The sequence below is a fragment of the Brassica oleracea genome, unplaced genomic scaffold (genome assembly GCF_000695525.1).
Source record: "Brassica oleracea var. oleracea cultivar TO1000 unplaced genomic scaffold, BOL UnpScaffold00950, whole genome shotgun sequence".
Lineage (NCBI taxonomy): Eukaryota > Viridiplantae > Streptophyta > Magnoliopsida > Brassicales > Brassicaceae > Brassica > Brassica oleracea.
Window position 1 is genome coordinate 15,728 of NW_013617543.1, and position 9,615 is coordinate 25,342.

General features: G+C 35.9%; 1 pseudogene; it reads left to right on the forward strand.

Moving 5' to 3' along the window:
• The first annotated feature begins 3,926 nt into the window (after nt 1–3,926).
• LOC106320523 lies at nt 3,927–5,015 on the forward strand (annotated as a pseudogene).
• The last annotated feature ends 4,600 nt before the right edge of the window (nt 5,016–9,615 follow it).

Genomic DNA, 9,615 nt, shown 5'->3' on the forward strand with positions numbered 1-9,615 from the left:
TATACGACTCCATATCCAAGGTGAAACTAACTCCAAAGACTTTCGAGCTTGCCACCCAAGATGCATCCACTTGGCATCTTAGTAGACGTGGCTCACTCATATCAGCTTCTTAAAAAGTAGGTGTCGCGGTCGTTGAAACAGCTTCTTGTATCACTTGTGCCGCCTTCCATTCCTCGGCTTCTTTGACTGCGTGATTCACAATCTCCGGAGGGAGGATATCTTTTTACCATTGAAGACCTTGTCGTTTTGCGCTTTTCATGTGAACACGAGAATCCATGAAAAGCACGCTAGCACTGCGTTTGTGACCATCCCTTTTCCCGCGTAAGAAAAGATAGTCGAAGCTCTCATATAGAGAGTTACTCGAGAACATCCCCGTAGCTGATGTTATATTTGATAAGGCCCACGCTTGGAGGGATGGAGGGCATGTGAACATGAGGTGATTTATTGATTCTGTGTCGCTACAGCATCTCATACACGACCGGTCCTGTCCACAATGTCGATCGAAGAGTCGACTAGAAGCTGCGATACTGTCCGAAAGAGCTTGCCATAGGAAGTGTTTGATTTTCCTGGGTACCTTTAACTCCCATATTAGCGCTTTTAGTCCATTTAGACTAGCTTATTGGACTTGTGTCTTCTCCTTTTTTTTTCTTTTAACTGCGTCGCAAGCTTGTAACCTGATTTAACAGTGTATGCCCCTGACTTCATATATATCCAGCAAAAACCATCATCATTGAAGTTATGGCTGGGTTTCAAACTCAGTATCAACGGAATTTCTTCTGGGTCAAACAAAGCGTCCAATACCTTTATCTTCCACATCCTTGAATTTTGATCAATCAACTGGTTGACAAAAAGGTCTTGGTCTCTGTAAGTACCCTTATCTCGTACTGGCCGTGGAGGGATCACCAGGATCCATGAGTCCAACCAAACACGGTATTATAACCCGATCCTATCCTTCTTCGTAGGTATGCTTGAAGTAGATCTTGAGCTGCCATGATGCTTTTCCAACCGAAGGATGGAGAATTTGCGGTTTTGACCTCCATGGGATTCGTATGGCGGTAGTATCTGCCTTTTAAAACTCGAGCAAGAAGAGATGTAGAATGCTGTAAGAGTCTCCATAATTTCTTGGCAAGTAATGCCAGATGGAAGTCACTCAAATCTCTGAAACCTAATCCTCATTTATTATAGGATTTGCAGGTTTTTTCTCAAGTTATCAAGTGCAGACCCCGTTTATTTTCTGTTGTGCTCTACCAGAATTTTTCAATTGCTCCTTGAAGTTTTTGATATTATCTTTTGGTAAGAGGAAACATGACATAACATACGTGGGGAGTGCTTGTACTACCGATTTCAGTAAAACTTCTTTGCCCCCTTTAGAGAGGAACTTCGCTGACCAAGTATTGATTCACTCATTTAGTCGGTCTCGAACAAAGGCAAATACTTGTCTCTTTGAACCACATATCTTTTCTGGGAGACCGAAATACATACCCATGCATCCTTCTTTATGAATTCCCAGGGTTTGTTTCAGATTTCCTTTCAGATCATGTGGGACTTTGCTTCCAAACAGGATCGTGGATTTACCTTGATTCAGTTGTTGACCTGAGGCTTTCTCATATGTATCGATGATTTTTATCAGCTCAGCACACTGCTGGACATCTGCTCTACAAAAAAAATACTATCGTCCACGAAGAGGAGGTGTGATACAGATGGGGAGGCCCTCGCTATCTTTAACCCGAAGATACTACCTTCCTCCTCTGCTCCTTTAAGTTGTGATATAAAGCTTCTGTGAGAATAATGAAGAGGAAAGGAGATAGGGGGTCTCCTTTCCTGAGACCCTGAGATGGTGAGATGTGACCTTTAGGTTCTCCATTCAGAAGCACCTGGTAAGTGACCGAGGATATACACACATGTATCCATGTAACCCATTTTTTGAGAATTCCATCTTAAGCATCAGAGCTTCAAGGAAATTACATTCCACTCGGTCGTACGCTTTTCTCATATCTGTCTTGATGGCCACAAACTTTGCTTTGCATATCGGGTTCATATGCAAAGCATGGAAGGCTTCCTTGGCAAGTAAAATTTTATCTGAAATGAGGCGTCTCGCCACAAAGGCAGACTAAGTCTCCGATATTACTTTCGGAAGGATTTTTTTGAGTCTTAAGCACATGATCTTGGAGATGATCTTGTAACTCACATTACAGAGACTGGTAGGTCGAAACTCTTTCATCTCTCGAGGCCGCTCTGTTTTTGGGATCAAACATATTTTTTTTTGGTTCAGCCATCGGTCAAGGACATCGGAGGAGAAGAACTCCTTGACCATTTTTATGATATCCTTTGCTGTAGTCTCCCAAAAACTCTGGTAGAAAAGGCTTGTCATACCATTTAGTCTTGGTGCTTTTTTCTGGATTTATGTCCTTGACCACTTGCTTTATTTCTTGGATCTGTTGGCGGCCTCGTAAGAGATATGTTGATCACATGGGTGATCTTCGCGGTAACGTACCGGAGGGATTCATCAAAATCACTTGTTTGTGTCGTGGTAAACAAGTTTTGGAAATACTCAGAGGCCACTTTTTCAATTCCTGAAGCGCTCTCTATCCAGCCACCTTGCGGCTTTTTTAATTTGATGATCCGGTTCCGGGTTCGTCTCTGCTTTGTCAGAGCATGGAAGAACTTGGTATCCTTATCTCCTTCCTTAAGCTAGAGAGCTCTACTTTTCTTCTTCCAATACAGTTCCTCTTCCCGGAAAGCTGTGCACAGGTTCCATTTTAAGTTCAAAATGTTAGCACTCGGTATATCAGGGTCCGCTTGAGACCTCTCTAGATGTTCCTTGATTGTTTCAATCTTTTTAGCAGTGTTTGACGGATTATCTCTCTTCCATTGAGAAATAGAACGTCTAACATCACTGATCTTCACGTGTAGGGGTCGATCAGAGGCTGTATCTTCAATGCCCCAACCCGTTTCTATGGCCTCTTTTAGCCCATCTTTGTGCAGCCATTTTTTTTCGAACTTGAAGCATCGCTGTAGTCTTACTGAACGTGACTGGATACGGGTCAGGACATGGCGATGATCAGAGCCCCATAATTTTAGATACTCCACATTGGTGTGGGAGAATAGTTGATGCCAGTCTTCCTTGCCAACAGCTCTATCAAGTCGACATTGGACTTTCCCCAAACTTTTGTATCCTATCCATGACATCGAATTACCCTTGTATGGGAACTCCATCATACCACAGTTGTTAAGCATCAATTTAAATGGGAGGAAAGAAGTGTCTGGTCTTTTGCGACCTCCCTGCTTTTCTTGATTGCTTACTATCTCATAAAAACTCCACATGAGCCAAGCCCCTGTTCTATTTGTACTCATTCGAGTGAGGCGTTTCCATACATATTCTCGGCACTATATGACCGGATCTCCCTAGACAAAAGTTATAAACCCTGTGTGATCCTCTATCGTTGCACTAATTATATCAATCATACGCTTATCATAGTTGTGAATCGATACATCATACGCATCCAAATAAAATAAAGCCAAACCACCATTTCTGCCGTCCGGCTCCATGGTGAACAATTTATTATAACCAAAAGAAACTTGAAAGTCTTGCAAAAAAGAACGAGTGTTTTTTGTTTCAGATAAAAAAAAAGATGCAAAAAATGATGCAACTCTCGGAGGTGTTGCTTGGTCAAATAAACTCTCGTCCCTTGACAGTTCCATGAGATGGTGGTCATATCTTTTTACGGGTGGTTTTTGGGACACCACTGAACCCAAATTAAGTAATTAATTAATTAATCATTTATATCAACTTTTTAAGAACGTGAATTACGTAAAACCAGAGGATCAAAAATTGTAATTGTGATCAACAATTTTTTTAATAACAAAATAATAATAATAAGAAACACAGAGAAAAGAGAAAAAATAATCAAACAGAACCAAAGAAAATGGCGTATCGTAGAAGACAAGGGACCACCAGAGCTTCAACATTAGGTGAAGACCTCTATAACCAACCACCTGATCACGATCACGGTGATCTCAATGGTCACTACAATGCCGGATAATCCTTCAGATCTTCTCAATCTTTCTCTTCTCATTCCTCCCTTGCCGCTCAAGCAATCCGCGCTTCCTCCAATTCTCAGGCCTTTCTCTCTTTCCTTGAGAAGTTACTTCTCCCGCAAGAAACAAACCCTAAACCTAAATCCTTATATTTTCAGGTACGAGGGTTCACAGCTTACTTGGACGCGACAAAAAACGAGAGTCGTGGGTTGTTGGGAATCCTAGCTCAGAAATCAAAATCAATACTCGAGGAGGACGAAGAAGAGCATAAACAAAACGTCATCGTTGTCTCCGAACCTAACCCTAGAATACGCAATCGGAGACAGTTTCGAGAAAGCATTCGAGGAAGGCCGTATAATGGGAGCTTCTCAGATCAGACGTAAAGGATCAGACATAATAGATTCATCAGATAGCGTTGGATCAAACAGTCCATGGCAACCATAAACGCAACCAAACCCAGACGAGTCTCAATCAAAGCTTCTCGTGATGTAGCCATGGCTACAGCAGCCAAAGCCAAGCTCCTCTTACGCGAATTAAAAACGGTTAAAGCCGACCTAGCTTTCGCTAAACAACGTTGCTCGCATCTTGAAGAAGAGAACAAACGGTTAAGAGATAACCTGGAAAAGGGAAGCAACAATCCAGCAGATGATGACCTAATCAGGCTTCAGCTTGAGACATTACTTGCGGAGAAAGCAAGATTAGTACATGAGAACTCTATCTACGCGAGAGAGCTAAGAGAGAACAGGTTCTTGAGAGAGATTGTTGAGTATCATCAGTTACCGATGCAAGATGTTGTTTATATCGATGAAGGTATCGAAGAAGTCGCTGAGGTGAATCCTTCCATCACTAGAACGCTCTCCTTGGCTTCGTTTGCTGCTTCTAATTTATTGGTAATTCGAATTCTTGACAAAGAATTACTCTGTCCACTGAAGGAATGTGCTGTCGTCATACAACACGCAACCGAAGAATCATCCTAATCAATCTAATATCAATGGAGGACCTCCCGGTGAAAAAGTTATTAGCAAAAAAAAAAACTAGTTAAAGATACATATATATGGTTAGTAACTAATCATCGATTTGTTGCACATATGCATCAAAAGCACAAATTTCATAATTTGAGATTATTTCGAGCGTCATATCAAAAGGTTTGATAAGTGTTAAACTATTTTCAGAAAAAAAATTTGACAGTGCGTCTGCATGGTGAATTTTCTTTTTTCTTTTTTTTTTTGATAAAAGTGGTGAATTTTCTTGCTAAGATTTTTTTTTTTTTTTTTTGGTAAAATTCTTGATAAGATTTGACTAGGTGATATACATGTTAGATCTTTTTTAAACTATGTTAGATTTCCTAGCTACTCACTCTAAAATTATAGGAAATATTCTAAGATGAAGAAAGAACCAACTCAACATCTCAGAAATATCTATGTGGCTTACGATTGAATTTTATAGATCTTAATGCATTTGTTCAGGTGAGAGCAATAGTTATAATATCATTATGACTGTCAGACCTTTTGACTACGTACGTAGGTTGTTATGGAGCTAAATGTATATTCCATATTGTCATATTTTGATTTTTATGTGTGCGGTTCAAATTTTCACAAGCTATCATCATGAGCATGCCGGTCCTCAGATATTTAGGGTCCAATACGAAACAAAAAATCGAGGCCCTACATAACATATAGAAATTTAGATTACTATAACTTAAGTTTGTAATTAGATTTTCACTATATTGTTAAAGCTAATGATAGTCTATCAATTCTAAAAAAATGATTTTCTTGTACTTTTTTTACAAAATCGAGCATTGATTAAAAATTTGACAGTTTTTCCAATCAATAATATGACCAAATCATGTAATCTTTGTTAACTGTAAATAAGAAAAATATCCAAGTTGTGTAGTTTCAGTTTTCTTCGGTCACTTCGTTTCATTATTTATTGTGATGGTGGTTGTGTTTCTAAAACGTAGACTTGCCGTAAGAGTTGAGTATTGTTTAGTTAGATAATTATTATCGTTTCGTTCTTTTTTTTATATAACGTTGAGGCAAAAAGTTGTTATGATTTAATTTTGTTGTGTTTGAGATAAACTCCACAATCCGCGTTAAGTTTTGTATGGGTTTTAGAAAGTTTACAGTGATAAAAAAGTGAGCCTACAAAATCTGTAAAAATTATAGGCCCCATACAAATGTTTCTTACGTATGTGCTCAAGGCCGGGCCTGATCATGCGGGTGATGAAAGTTTCGAGTTTTCCCGAATATATCAGATAGGCATCGACTATCTTATTGTCAAAAAAGAAATATAGATACTTTGTGTGAAATAAGGAATTTTGTAGCAAAGTTAATAAATTTACTAGATTTGAACCCGCACAACCGTGCAGGTATTAATTTTCATGTTTATATATATTTTACATATTTTACATAATTAGAATATATTTTTAAAGTTACTTATATATTTAAATGTTTATATATAATTATTTTAAATATAACAATTTGATAGTTTTCATGTTGTGAGTTAATTGATTATTTCAAATCATCACATATATTTGGTATTTTTATTATATATATTTTATAATTATTTTTTATTCAATGATTATGATCCTGATCCGTAATTCAAAGCGCTAGATTTCCTTTATCAATATTTTTTTATGTTTATTCATTTAAGATAATAATTATATATATATATATATACATATATAAAAGTTTAAGATAAGTTAATTTTATACATGAATTATCTAATTTACTAATGTTAACCAGTTCTACCAACATATTATATTTGTAGCATAAATTTTTAATGTTTTTGAAAATAAAATATATTAATTTATCAGTTTAAAATAATTTTATCATATTTAGTTAAATACAATGTTTTATTTTAAAATGATAGATATAACTATAAAATAGTAAAATAATTTTTTTTCATTTTATAAAAGATAACTGAGTTTATATATATTAATGTATAATAACATTAATTTCATTACTAATTACAAAATTAGTGAAAATATTTATATACAATTTTTGATAATTAAGATATTGTTATAATGTTTTTCAACACATTTGTTAAGAAAAAAAAAAAAAATATATATATATATATATATATATATATATATATATTTATTTATTTGTATTTTAAATAAAAAGATATTAAATTATATTATGATTTAAGTAGTTAAAAGATTATATATTAGCATTAAGGAAATACATTTAATAAAAAATTTAAATGATGATCCAAATAAAAATATCACACATGAATCAATGTGAGTTTGTTAACCAATCCGGATTTTTAGGAGTCAATGTTATATTAGGAATGATATATTATGAATCCATATTATTAGTAATAAATGAATGATAACTGATTTCTAGTGATAGTCCATTTTTTTTTAAATCACATATTTTAATATATAAGATATACAACAACCAATCAAGCGTAGTTTTTTTTTCTGTAACGGCAATCGAAAAACTTTAGTTTGACCATATCCAACTCTGATTATTACTTATTTTTGAGTAACATCACGTGCATGGTCAAAGTGATAATTTTAGGATTGCATTTTCCGGATACTTAGAGCATGATTATTGAGGAGTTCTTGAGGTAGAGTTCTTAGCGGAATATAAGACATCGTCTCTTAACTTTTAACTAAAAAAACTAAGAACTGGCTCTTAAATACCTTATTTAAGAACTGGCTCTTAGTTTTTTTAATTAAAAGTTAAGAGACGGTTTCTTATATTCCGATAAGAACTCCACCTTAAAAACTCCCCATTAATTATGCTCTTATCCCAAAATCCATCTCCGGGTTTATTGAATTTTCCAAACTACCCTTGTCCAAACCCCATAACTCCCGTAAAGAACACTTCTCACTGGAACCCTTGTAAAAGCCGGAAAACCGGATTGATATAAACGATATGATAAAAGCAATGTTAAGGAAATAGACTATTCTAAAAAGACAAAATGATAGACATGGAGTCGAGATATAATATCGTTCCTTAACTCTAAATATTTGCTTCATAGTAAGACGAAACTATATGAATATCGAGTCCCAGGATACAACCATGGCAGACGATCATGCTTCACTCGTGAACGCCCTATCGAACTATAAACTCTACGAAACACTCTCGAACTTATGACTTACGTGATATACCATGGATTTTACCCACTTTTAGCTATGGTATATTGGTGTTTTTAAATACATTATAGTTGCTTTAGAGTCTTTTTAGTATGTTTTCAGGTTTTGGAGTGATTAGGAGGAAAGTGGTGATTTTGGAGATACAATGATAAAGACCTCTAGCTGACCATCGATCAGCCTAGCGATCGATGATTGAAGATGATAATTGATCGACACACACTTTGTGTTGTCGATCGTGCCGATCGACAGTGAAGTGCGCAAATGCCAGATTTGGTTCCAGCCGACTTTAATCCCAAGTCCCACAAGAATTACCAGATTACCCCTAACGAGTTTTAACCTAATATTTATTTGCTCTGCCATTGTTCTAGGCAACACACGCTTTCATATTTTCATACCTTTAATACATCAAAATACTTAGAGTCTTAGGTTTGGAGAGAAGATCCAAGAACTCCTTCAGAGATTTGGGATTGGAACTCCAAGTTTTTCTACTCTTATCTATTTATGCAGTTTTCATATTTCTTTGTGATGAATTTCTTAGCTATGTCTGAGTAGTTCTCTTTGTTAGATTTAGGGTTCAGATATTCATGAGGGATTAGCCCAAAATGTTGAATTGCTAAGTATTAGGTATCCTTCAATTAAACTGTTCTTAATACATGTGTTCTAGAATAGCTAACTAGGACCTTGCCTATAGATATTAGTGGGCAAGCGGAAGCTTGGTTCCCTGTCTGGATTAGTTTACATTGTGCTAGGATTGATAGAAATAGGCGGAAGCTGATTTAGTTAAACCTAGTGAACGAGTCAAACCCGTGCGTAAAGCTTCCTGGAAGGTTCGTCGATCGACAACTCAGTAGTTGCATTGATCGACGGGATGAAAGGTGTATCGACCGACAATCTTTAATTGGTATCGATCGACACTTTCTCAAGACCAACAAGCAACAGCTGAGGTCTTAGATCCGGCAATAAATATTCTAAAAATACGGAAGTTGATCGACTATTCTTACTGTTTGAGTTCTAGAATATCCAATATATGCTTAGTATCTATATCTCTATAATCATGATTGTCTGAATAGAAATCCTAAGTCTAACGCCTTTCATATCTGTCTTAAACCCCTAATCAATCAACCGAACAATTATTTGTTCACCGCTGCTATTTAAATTAAACATGTTTGCCTAGCTTAACCACATAACTTCTAGATCTTTTGTGTGCTTTAGCTCCCAGTGAATTCGATCAATAAGTACTGCAACTCGACCTCTTATTTGAGAGAGTAAAAATCACTCCTTATGGTAATTTGAGTGATATACAAACCATTATATCTCTACATGTTTTATGATTTAATTTGGTAAGTTTTTTTAAAAACAAATTTCAAGAAAAGAATTTTGAGTTGTTGCATATCCAATTTAATTTTCATGTTGAGTCAATTGATAACAAATAAATTTTCTTATTAGTCTTGTAAATATTGATTTTTCTGTTT